Source organism: Oryzias melastigma, linkage group LG17 (assembly GCF_002922805.2).
Source record: "Oryzias melastigma strain HK-1 linkage group LG17, ASM292280v2, whole genome shotgun sequence".
NCBI lineage: Eukaryota > Metazoa > Chordata > Actinopteri > Beloniformes > Adrianichthyidae > Oryzias > Oryzias melastigma.
In genome coordinates, this window is record NC_050528.1 from 17541032 (window position 1) to 17554733 (window position 13702).

Sequence of the window (13702 nt, forward strand, 5' to 3'; positions counted from 1 at the left end):
GTCTATAGTTATCCAATCATGAATGTATTTTAGATAACAGCATAACTGATCCGTTTTGATATTTGCTAAGTCCAGACCACCCTCCTCGTCTGGTGATTGTAGAGTACTGAGTTTAAGCTTGGGCTTACGTTTGCTCCATATAAAAGAACTGAGCCAACTGTTGAGGTTCTTTATATCTTTATTTGAAAATAATATGGGGATCATCCTTATAGGATATAACAGACGTGGTAATATTCTCATTTTAATAGGAGAAATCCTTCCTAACCAAGATAAAGGGAGGGAATTCCATCTATCCTTTTCCTGTTTAATTTTGTCAAATAATGGGTTCAAATTTGTTTCATAAATACCATTAAATGCAGGAGTTATGAAAATACCCAAGTACAGAACACCTGCTGGAGACCATTTAAAAGGAAAGTAAAGCTGAATATTAGGTACTGATTTAAGGCTTCCAAGTGGTATAGCTTCAGATTTGTTTAAATTTACTCTGTACCCTGAAAACCTGCTCAATAATCTTTAATAAGGCTGGAACAGATGTCTGAGATTGTGAGATAAAAATCAAAACATCATCTGCGTACAGGGACATTTTATGATGTCTGTTTGATTTTCTGTCTGATTTTTCTGTGCCTCTCACAGCCCCAACATCTACAACAACCAAGGTGAAACCTACTGTTAAACCAACAAAACAGACTGTTGTCCCACGTAAGTTACAAACTCCTCTCAACTCTGACAAACTCAACTCAGAAGTCTTTAGTCATCCAATCATGAATGTATTTTAGATGACAGCATAACTGATCCGTTTTGATATTTGCTAAGTCCAGACCACCCTCCTCGCCTGGTGATTGTAGAGTACTGAGTTTAAGCTTGGGCTTACGTTTGCTCCATATAAAAGAACTGAGCCAACTGTTGAGGTTCTTTATATCTTTATTTGAAAATAATATGGGGATCATCCTTATGGGATATAACAGATGTGGTAATATTCTCATTTTAATAGGAGAAATCCTTCCTAACCAAGATAAAGGGAGGGAATTCCATCCATCCTTTTCCTGTTTAATTTTGTCAAATAATGGGTTCAAATTGGTTTCATAAATACCATTAAATGTAGGAGTTATGAAAATACCCAAGTACAGAACACCTGCTGGAGACCATTTAAAAGGAAAGTAAAGCTGAATATTAGGTACTGATTTAAGGCTTCCAAGTGGTATAGCTTCAGATTTGTTTAAATTTACTCTGTACCCTGAAAACCTGCTCAATAATCTTTAATAAGGCTGGAACAGATGTCTGAGATTGTGAGATAAAAATCAAAACATCATCTGCGTACAGGGACATTTTATGATGTCTGTTTGATTTTCTGTCTGATTTTTCTGTGCCTCTCACAGCCCCAACATCTACAACAACCAAGGTGAAACCTACTGTTAAACCAAGCAAACCGACTGTTGTCCACCGTAAGTTACAAACTCCTCTCAACTCTGACAAACTCAACTCAGAAGTCTTTTCTATACGTGACTCCATAGATGATTCTCTGAATCATTCTAAATCGATTCTGAAATTAAAAGACATCTGAAAAGAAGCTTAAACAAAAACAATGATGGTAAAAAGATGTAATGTTCTGTTAACCTCTGTTGTATAGGTTCTCTTAATATTGCTCTGCTGTCTTTTAATTTTTTCTATGTTTGTTATCACTTGTTCTGTCATGTTCTTAAAATTCTTTTAAAATTGCATGTAAAAAACATTTTAAAAAATTAGACTTGCTTTTACCAAACAAACCGTTCACGTGGGTCATGCTGAATGGCACAAAAACCCACTATGAATACAAGTTTGATTGATTAATTTAGCATAATGTTTTTTGTTTTTAATGAGAAGAGGATTTGGGGTTCAAATCTCAGGATTGCCTCTGTTTGTGTTCATTACTCTAAAAATCTATATACTGCTAAAAATATTTTTTTTTGCTAAAGAAAGTGTTCTAAACCTGATCTGGTCCAAAAACTTTGAGTTAGTACTCGGAGTTCCTAACTGATCCAAAACTTTCCAAAACTTGTAATCATTTAAAAAACAAATCAAACTCTAAAAATTCTCCAAACCCTCTTCAAGTTCTGTCACATGCCTAAAATTCTTCAACATTTGCTTTATTTTCTTATTCACAGCAGTTGTGGAAGATGTTTATCCAAGTGAGTTCCCAAGCACACCTCAGTGCACCACACAATAACATTTGGATCCAGAGTCCATCAGATCTGACTGACCTGTTTGTCTGCTTCCAGAGAGGAGCAGGCTGAACCTGTACACGGTGGTGATGAACGGCGTGCGCCTGCTGCTCACAAAGGCTCTGGCCTTCAGCACCATCCTGACCGTCAAAGCCCTGATCTTCTGACCACGCCCTCAGGAGAGCCAAGCCACGCCCTCTGTCATTTTTTACAGTTTCTATTAAAATCTTTTTCAGAAATATAAATGATTGTAACGTTTCTTTCCTGCTTTTACAAACAACTTATTCTGTACAATAACTGTAATCATGTTTTTTTTTGTTCTTTTTAACCAAATATATTTAGAAATTCATTTTTTGTGGTGTTTCTGTTTCCCTCACATGATGCACCAATATTTTTAATCCAATGATTTTGTTTTCAGGTTTTTTTGTCATTTCATTTAGTTTCTACTATAAATAAACTTTTTCTGCTCTGAGTTCGATTGCCTTATTTTGTTTGTGTTTAAAAGCATTTTTTAGTGTTTTAGACATCTGAATTCTCCAACAAGGAGGTGGGCGGAGTCTCCATCCTTTTTATTAGAAATTTAATTAGAATTCCTTCACAATTCCAAAACAAGGATTAGAAGTTCCTGTTTTGACACCTTCAGCTATTAAAACATGACACAGTTGTGTTTTTCAATACACAACAGTATTAAATAAGTTGCAGTGTATGGCTCTAAATACTTCAGGTAAAATTATGCAAACTCAAAATACCCAAAAAATGATCAACAATTGAAAATCTAATGGGAGAAAATGAGATTAAAGACCATAAAACAGCAAAACAAATGCAAACATGTTCATGGTGTAACCATGAAAAAGCAATGTGACCCTCCATAAACACATCTGGTAGTTATGGTAACACTAAACCAACCATATGGTTACTAAATGTTCTTTTAGTTTACATTTCTGCAAAGACATGAACCGTGTTCCGTTATCAGAACCGAACATGCTTCCTCTGGTGACACATTAGACTACAAGACTGCAGAATCCTTTAGCATGGAAATCCTCACATTTTCTAAATGTCTGCCGCTCTGCTTTCTGCCGAAACACAGTTTTCATTGTGAGAGCGGCAGCATCATCTTCCTGTGGTTGCAAGTTTTTGTATTGGCGGTTTTCACTGTGTATGGGCTGGTACCACGATGATTAAACCTGCATTCAGAGCTGTACAAAAACCTGCAAGTTCATCAACTTCTCTACTAAAATCCAGGAATCCTGCAGAGAAAGCAGAACTCAGGAGTAGCTGCTGTGTTTGCAGCTGGATCCTCTGCCGCTCATCCCTGCAGGAAAACTCTCTCCCACATCTTCATCTTCGGGATTCTGGATTTTGTGTTCTCCAGCTGCAGAAAGCTTCTCCTGCTTCAGAGCTGGGAAATCCAAGCAGTTCCTCTCCCAGTTTGTTCCTCAGGTCTCCAGCTCTACATGAATCTACTAAAAAAGTCTGTGAGGATTTATTTGTGCTACTTTCAGGAGGTTTGAGAGCTCTGAGGTTTTTGTACGAGGCTGCAGCACTGTGCTCTTACATTTGGAAACCCGATCAGGCTCACCGTCATTCCTGCAGGTAAGAGAATATCCCATTTCTGATCATCATTTCAGGGAGAACAGCAGTTTCTGTGGTATTTGTTGGTTTCAGAATCTAGTTTTGTGTTTTGTACTTAAATTCGATGATCGATGAAACAGCATCATTTTTGCTTCCTGAGGAAAAAATGAAAATATCAGATGATCTCAGTGTCAGGACGTTCTGCAATGAATTCAGAATCTAAAGAGGTTCAGAATCCTGCTAACGGGACCTGCAGCAAGATTGATCGTTTCTGCTCAGTAGAAGATATCTGAAACCGTTTCAGTCCAAGACAAACGATACAAAAGGAAAAAGTTCAGAGAGGAAACAAATGAGGTTGATTGCTGTAAATCAGTCTTCTAAACTTTGAGAAACTCGTGACAACAGTCACTCTGCAGGCATTTAATGAAACTAGCTTCATGTGCGGTTTGTGTCGCTTAACAGTCTTCTTTTGTTGAGGTCCGGTTTTAGTTTTAAATGCATAAAAAACATTAATTTGTAATATGTTGCATCTAATCTTCCTGAATTTGTCAGTAATGTCATGTTAGGAGCTAGTTCATTTATAGATAAGAAAAAGAGTTTTTCATATTTATGACATCGTACATATACATCAAAATGTTTAAGTGTCATCATTATAGTCATTCAAGTTAATTAGAGAGATTAGAGACTGCTCTGGTTGACCTGCTGCAAGTCTCTAATTTAAAGATAAAGGTCCTTAGAGGCCTGGGTGCCTGTTCATTGAGGCATTTGAAAATCATTTTTAAAAAGCTAAAATTAATAAAATTGGTAAAGGTTAAAATGTTATATTTCATTAAAATTTGACAGTGATGATATCTAATTAGTTTTCTGTCGAGTATCTTCAGTGCCCGATTATTAAGCCTCTCCACTGGTTTGAGTTTGGTCTGACTGGATTGTGACCAAACAGTAATTCCATAACACAGGTGAGAAAAGATCATGGAGTTTAAAAATATCCAAGCACATTCCGCAGTCAGGCAGTGTCGTATTAATTTAAATCAGCTCATGTTTGATCGGACCACCTTGCAGACTTTTTTAACATGGCTTTTGAAATTTAATTGGGAATCCAGCATTATTCCAAGATATTTTTCCACCTGTACTTGATCAATTAATTTTCCATTTCTAAAAACGTGCAAGGAGTTGGCAATGGCGTTTTTTTTAATGGAAAAACACACACATTTCGTCTTCTTTGTGTTGAGTGTTAAACGGGAGTCTATAAGCCAAGTGGATGTATTTTTTAAACTATTGGTTAATTTTTCACTGACTGTGTTACCATCTTTGGCAGAAACATGAACAACAGTGTCATCAGCATACATATGGAGACTGATGTTAGGGCAAACTTCTGGGAGATTGTTTATATACAGACTGAAGAGAATTGGACCGAGAATGGTTCATTGAGGAATTCCAGTTACAGTTTTATGAAGACTTGATTTACAGTTATTAATTACAACACATTGTTCCCGATTTAGTAAGTAAGACCGGAAACAAGACAAAGAGCGTCTAGAGAAATGGAAGGAAGAGAGCCTAGAAATGAGTATGCTATGGTTTACAGTACTTCACAATACACTTCCCACACACATGACAATGGTATGTTCCATAAGGTGGCCACGCTTGCCTGAGGGGAACTGCAAGATACACCTGCTTCACAACATTTGTTTTTATTGGGGATATTCTGGAAGTTAAGGGTGACTGCTGGGGTTTAGCTGTGCCGGGGGAGAATGTAAAGCCAATGTTTTTACTGTAGCTGTGACACGCTGTAACTATGGGTTACCATAGTTACCACTGTAACTGTGGTAACTATGGTAACACAGTGATGTCCAGTGAGATCAGCATTTCAATGCTTTTATGATGACAAATTTGAAAAATGAGTCCTTTTATTTTCCGATAAAAGGGTAAACTTGTATGTGCACGCAAAAAGTTTAATTATAACATCAGAGCTGTCACCAACAACATCTAAATAACACTCGCTCTTTGAAAGTTCATACGATTAACAGGAATCATTTGATTCTGACTGGCTTTTTATTGCAGCTTTGTGCTGATATTTTGTCTCATATGTGCTTGAAATCTCTTTAAATGACAAAAAAATCTCAAAGAAAATCAAACTTTTTACCAATATTTTGCGTCAGAGGAATTATAGATCGGGCTGCACGGTGGCGCTGTGGTTAGCGCTCTTGCCTCACAGCGAGAAGGCCCCGGTTCGACTCCCGGCTGGGACCTTTCTGTGTGGAGTTTGCATGTTCTCCCCGTGCATGCGTGGGTTTTCACCGGGGACTCCGGCTTCCTCCCACCGTCCAAAAACATGCTCCATAGGTTAATTGGATGACTCTAAATTGCCCCTAGGTGTGAGAGTGAGAGTGAATGGGTGTGTGACTGAGGCCCTGCGACAGACTGGAGACCTGTCCAGGGTGTACCCCGCCTTCGCCCTTCAGTAGCCGGGATAGGCTCCGGCACCCCGCGACCCCGAAAGGGACAAAGCGGTCAAGAAGATGGATGGATGGAATTGTAGATGGCAGACCTGTTTAGTGTAATGTCAGCAGACAAACTTTGCAGTTTCTTTTACGGCTTCAGGAGATTGTTAGCTTCACAAATCTGACTAAATAAAATTGCATCAATACTAAAATAAAGTATGAATTATTTAAAAAATAATTTTTCTTCAGCCAAAGAGGCAAAATTAGATAATAGTTAGATAAATATAGTTAATATAATTAGTTAGATAAATATAAGAATTTGATTGGCTAAAATCTAGACCAGCTTGAACCCTCATGTCTCTGATTGGCTGTTTGGTTTCAGATATTATGCTAAACTGAAAGATATTGAGAAAACGCGATGAGAGACAACACGTCCGAAAACATTTGTAGCACAAACGCAAAAATGTGTTTGGAAAGTAAATAAAAAGATTTCAAAAGCAAACATTTAATATTCTCATTTGCTTCTTGATACATTTTGTTTGAAAATTGAAGCTTTAGATTGCAATTTAGGACATTTTGATTTCAAAACTGCAACTTTTGTTCTCAATGTGGTGGCACAAGTATAACTTCAAAGATGATTGCTTAAGGGTTATCACGTTAACTTTCTGTGGTATTTCCAACAACAAGGAGGCTCGGCCCAGACACAGAACACACCTCCATGTTGTTTTTGAGGAATCCTTAAGTGACTGAATACTGATCTACTAAGTTTTGGCTTGATTATTTAAAATATTGGATGGATGGACGGACAGGATTTAATTTGAGGTTTTGGAAAAGTTATTCATATCTACTGTCCCCTGTGAGTCCCTGTGATTAATTTGTTGGATGTTGCTCTTTGATCTGCAGCTCGTTCTACAGTTCGCCCCACTCTGTTCATCCTGCGCCCCCAGTTGATGCCCAACGCACCCCCCACGCCAACAAGCTCCAAGTCTCCAGAAGTATGCCTGGCAAATGACTTCCGTCCAAGTGGAGGACTCATGAGGCTGAATGAGGATAAGGATTTGAGCACCAGCAATGCCCCCGTGTCCACCAAAAGTAAAACGTACTTCTTTGCTGGTATCAGCGATGAGCCCATCAACACCTGTGAGATGAATGGAGTGACTGTCGTGCCCAAAAGAGGTGAGAAGCTCTCCAGGTCTACTGGTCTTAAGCTAACTGCTCACATTAAAGCTGAAGTTTTCTAAAAACACAAAATGATCATGAGCATTCTCACTTGAGAAGGGCTGCCATCCATTTAACATTGTGTTCTTTGTTCCCATAGAGATGCAGGTCAGTGGTCTTAGCCCAGGAAAACATCCATAGTATACCCATACCTGAACATGGGCAAACATATCCCATGAATTTAAGCATACTTGAACACACCTGAGGACACTTGCATGCACCTGAACATAAATAGACCATACACCACTTAACATAACTGATGTCTGCACCTGTTACACTATTATACATCCGGGTACACCTGTATACACCTGAGGGCACATGTATGCACCTGTTACACCTGTGGGCACCTGTTCACACTCAAGCACACCTGAACAAACATGTATGTGCAGTACCTGAGCAAACATCAAAACACCTGTATGCACCTGAACACACCTGAATGGACCTGTTTACTTTTGATAAATTGGTTCAGGTAACTTAGAATGAGAGGAGGACTTGAAAATAATTCCAATTCTGGGACCCTGATGGCTGATTTTTCTGTGCCTCTCACAGAACCAACGTCTACAACAACCACGGTGAAACCTACTGTTAAACCAACAAAACTGACTGTTGTCCAACGTAAGTTACAAACTCCTCTCAACTCTGACAAACTCAACTCAGAAGTCTTTTCTAAACGTGAATCCATAGATGATTCTCTGAATCATTCTAAAGTGATTCTGACATTAAAAGAAATCTGAAAAGAAGCTTGAAACATCCACAATGATGGTAATAAGATGTAATGTTCTGTTAACCTCCGTTTTATAGCTTCTCTCATTATTGCTCTGCTGTCTTTTAATTTTTTCAATCTGTCTTTTTATATTTTTCTATGTTTCCTATTACTTGTTCTGTCGTGTTCTTAAAGTTCTTTCAAAATTGTATGTAAAAAAAACATTTTAAAAATTAGTTTTGCTTTTACCAAACAAACCGTTCACGTGGGCCATGCTGAAAGGCACAAAAATCCACTATGAATACAAGTTTGATTGATTAATTTTCCATAGTACCACCTTGTTTTTTTATTATGGCTTAGACACTTAGACATACAGGCTCAGATTCTAAGCAAGTTAGCAACTTGACCAAATACTTCAGGAGGAGAAAGAGAGAGAGAGAGAAAAAAAACAAACACAAAACACATTTACATAAGTCAGGTGAATAAAAAAAAAAAAAAAAAAGGTGACACGACAACCCGGATCTGAAAAGCCCCCTTAACATAATGGTAGCAACTTCAGGTTCCACATATCTAAAATAGGGACTAAATAAAATGGCCAGTCTTTTCATGTAATAAGCATGTCAGGTATTCCAGGGGAATCAAGTCCAATAACACTTTTTGCCATCCCTTAACTGTTGGCCTTTTTTCACTAATCCACTGTAGTAGTATGTTCTGTCCTGCAGCAAAAGTCAACACATAGTACAGTCCTTCCTTTTCTTCAGAGATTACATTTTTGTTTGGGAGTCCCAGAATGAGAGACAGGGGATCCAGCTCCAAGTGAAGTTCCAAAATATTCTATATCTCACAAATAATATTGGACCAATACTTTTGCAGTTTTGAGTCAGACCAAAAACTATGTGTCAAAGTTCCCGTTTCTGTTTTGCACTTCAAGCACAAGGTAGAGAGGTTAGAGTTGAAGTCATGTCTGCGATTTGGCGAGATGTGCATCCTGTGAATTATTTTTAGTTGTATAGATCGAATTTTGCTGCACACTAAGATTTTGTTAGTGTATTTCCAAATATTCTTCCAATTATTTTCACTATTAACAACTGACAATTCTTTCTCCCAAGTACTTTAAAGTTTACATGATAAGGATGGGGAAACAGATGACAATGTTTTATATAATGTGCTTATAGATGGCTTCCCAAATCCTTGGAATAGTATTTTTTCAACAGCAGTTTTTTAAAGTTTGTGGTTAATGTTGTGTTGCCTTGAATATAGTGTCTCACCTGCAGGTATCGAAAGAAATCCTGCTTAGGGATGTTATATTGATCAGATAGTTGCTCAAATGACATCAGGGTACTCTTGGAAAACATATCTTTGAGCATTTTAATGCCTTTATAAAACCACACTTCGAAAGCATTGTCTGACAAGTCAGGCTTTAACTGTTTTCAGTGTGACTGGGTTTTTACAACTCAGCTGAACATCTTTAAGCCAATGAAAAAACAACAAAGACCTAAAGTTGTACTGAGTTAGTGAATTTTCAATGAAGAGTGGGTCTATGTGATCCAATCATGAATGTATTTTAGAGAACAGCATAACCGATCCGTTTTGATATTTGGAAAGTCTAGGCTGCCCTCCTTGCCTGGTGATTGCAGAGTACTGAGTTTAAGCTTCTTTTTTATGAGAAGAGGATTTGGGGTTCAAATCTCAGGATTGTCTCTTCTTGTGTTCATTATTCTGAAAACCTATAAACTGCTACAAAGAAACATTTTTATTAAAGTTTGCAAAGTATGTACCTGAATACACCTAATATAACTGAACATCTAGACACATCTGAGCACACCTGAATGCGCCTGTTTACCTTAGATAAATTGGTCCAGGTAACTTAGAATGAGAGAAGGACTTGAAAATAATTCCAATTCTGGGACCCTGACGGATGATTTTTCTGTGCCTCTCACAGAACCAACGTCTACAACAACCAAGGTGAAAACTACTGTTAAACCAAGAAAACCGACTGTTGTTCCACGTAAGTTACAAACACCTCTCAACTCTGACAAACTCAACTCAGAAGTCTATAGTGATCCAATCATGAATGTATTTTAGATGACAGCATAACTGATCCGTTTTGATATTTGGTAAGTCCAGACCACCTTCCTCGCCTGGTGATTGCAGAGTACTGAGTTTAAGCTTGGGCTTACGTTTGCTCCATATAAAAGAACTGAGCCAACTGATGAGGTTCTTTATATCTTTATTTGAAAATAATATGGGGATCATCCTTATGGGATATAACAGACGTGGTAATATTCTCATTTTAATAGGAGAAATCCTTCCTAACCAAGATAAAGGGAGGGAATTCCATCCATCCTTTTCCTGTTTAATTTTGTCAAATAATGGGTTCAAATTGGTTTCATAAATACCATTAAATGTAGGAGTTATGAAAATACCCAAGTACAGAACACCTGCTGGAGACCATTTAAAAGGAAAGTAAAGCTGAATATTAGGTACTGATTTAAGGCTTCCAAGTGGTATAGCTTCAGATTTGTTTAAATTTACTCTGTACCCTGAAAACCTGCTCAATAATCTTTAATAAGGCTGGAACAGATGTCTGAGATTGTGAGATAAAAATCAAAACATCATCTGTGTACAGGGACATTTTATGATGTCTGTTTGATTTTCTGTCTGATTTTTCTGTGCCTCTCACAGAACCAACGTCTACAACAACCAAGGTGAAAACTACTGTTAAACCAAGAAAACCGACTGTTGTTCCACGTAAGTTACAAACACCTCTCAACTCTGACAAACTCAACTCAGAAGTCTATAGTGATCCAATCATGAATGTATTTTAGATGACAGCATAACTGATCCGTTTTGATATTTGCTAAGTCCAGACCACCCTCCTCGTCTGGTGATTGTAGAGTACTGAGTTTAAGCTTGGGCTTACGTTTGCTCCATATAAAAGAACTGAGCCAACTGTTGAGGTTCTTTATATCTTTATTTGAAAATAATATGGGGATCATCCTTATGGGATATAACAGACGTGGTAATATTCTCATTTTAATAGGAAAAATCCTTCCTAACCAAGATAAAGGGAGGGAATTCCATCTATCCTTTTCCTGTTTAATTTTGTCAAATGGATAGGGTGTGTGGTCCTTACTGCCTCAGCCAAAGGCTCTATGGCCAGAGCAAACAGAAGAGGTGACAGGGGGCAGCCTCACTGAGTTCCTCTATGTAAGGAAAACATATCTGATCTGAGACCATTAGTTAAAACAGATGATTGAGGGGCTGCCATATTACACCTTAATCCAGTTAATGAAATTATCCCCAAGACCAAATCTGTTCAAAGAATAAAACAAATAAGACCACTCCACGCAGTCAATGGCTTTTTCAGCATCCAATGAGAGTACAATACGCTCTTCATTAGGATGCTGAAAAGCCTGGATAATATTCTGAAATCGTCTAATGTTATTACAGGAATTCTGTCCCTTTATGAAACCTGTTTGGTCCTCTTTAACAATGTAGGGCTAAAGTTTCTCAAGTATAGCTGCCAAGATCTTTGCAAGTATCTTCCGATCAACATTAATTAAGGCAATGGGCCTGTTTACTTTTGATAAGTTGGTCGAGGTAACTTAGAATGAGAGGAGGACTTGAAAATAATTCCACTTCTGGGACCCTGACGGCTGATTTTTCTGTGCCTCTCACAGCCCCAACGTCTACAACAACCAAGGTGAAACCTACTGTTAAACCAACAAAACAGACTGTTGTCCCACGTAAGTTACAAACTCCTCTCAACTCTGACAAACTCAACTCAGAAGTCTATAGTGATCCAATCATGAATGTATTTTACATGACAGCATAACTGATCCGTTTTGATATTTGCTAAGTCCAGACCACCCTCCTCGTCTGGTGATTGTAGAGTACTGAGTTTAAGCTTGGGCTTACGTTTGCTCCATATAAAAGAACTGAGTCAATTGATGAGGTTCTTTATTACTTTATTTGAAAATAATATGGGGATCATCCTTATGGGATATAACAGATGTGGTAATATTCTCAATTTAATAGGAGAAATCCTTCCTAACCAAGATAAAGGGAGAGAATTCCATCCATCCTTTTCCTGTTTAATTTTGTCAAATAATGGGTTCAAATGTGTTTCATAAATACCATTAAATGTAGGAGTTATGAAAATACCCAAGTACAGAACACCTGCTGGAGACCATTTAAAAGGAAAAGAAAGCTGAATATTAGGTACTGATTTAAGACTTCCAAGTGGCATAGCTTCAGATTTGTTTAAATTTACCCTGTAACCCGAAAACCTGCTCAATAATCTTTAATAAGGCTGGAACAGATGTCTGAGATTGTGAGATAAAAATCAAAACATCATCTGCGTACAGGGACATTTTATGATGTGTGTTTTTAAGATGAAAGCCTTGAATAGGGTGTGTGGTCCTTACTGCCTCAGTCAAAGGCTCTATGGCTAGAGCAAACACAAGAGGTGGCAGGGGTAGGTAGGTAAGTCTAGCTGCCAAGATCTTTGCAAGGATCTTCCGATCAACATTAATTAGGGCAATGGGCTTCTATGAGGACCAGAGCTCTGGAAGAAACACAAAAAAAGAGGGGGTCGAAGACCCAAATTAGGAAATAACATTCACATATCAGTTCTAATGACCACATCCATGCTCAAGAGTTTTACAATGCTCTTCTGCTCCAGAGCACCCACAAAAGCAGCGGAATCCTCCGGTGAGCTGAATCTCTGTTGTTTCCCATTCACCGACACTCTCAGGGTCGCTGGATACGTCAACGAGTAATCTACATTAATTTTCCTCAGTTGGGTCTTCATGTCATCGAAAACTTTACATTTACGCACAACTTCTGCTGAATAGTCGTTGAACGAGATATTCGGACTGTTGCGTGCAGAGCCTTTATGATTAGACCGGCTGGGCCCGAGCCGCTTCCATCACACGGGATTTGTCAGTAAAGATATGAAACTTGACGATGAGCGGTCTCGGGTGCTGGCGCCACCTGCGGTTATCCAAATCGTCTATGTGGTCCAGCATTTGCTTGATCTGCTTCTCCATAAACGAAATCTTTGCGACTGAGTTGGTAGCCACATCCTTCACATCAGCGATGCGCTTTTCTGCATCGTCAATTCTTCCAGCAACCACTTGAATGTATGATGTCTGTTCTTTGACAGCCTCCAGCACTGTGGCAATCTTCGAGTTGATGACTTTAGTGAGGTTTTGAGTTACTCTGTCGAGCAGGTGCTCCATACTGGGCTTCGTTTTTGTGGAGCTGGCATCCACATTAGCTGCTTGATCCTCACGCTCATTGACCCTCCTCCATGAACTTTTCTTAATTCTAGGCATCATCTATGAGTTATTTTTAAAATAATTGTCAAAACCCAATGGTAAACACTGTACAGAGTAATTTTTTGTCTTCTTTATTCACACGGATAGGGGAAAATGAGTTAACAAGCCATCTTCCGTACTTTTAGACTCTGACGGCGGATTTTTCTGTGCCTCTCACAGCCCCAACGTCTACAACAACCAAGGTGAAACCTACTGTTAAACCAACAAAACAGACTGTTGTCCCAC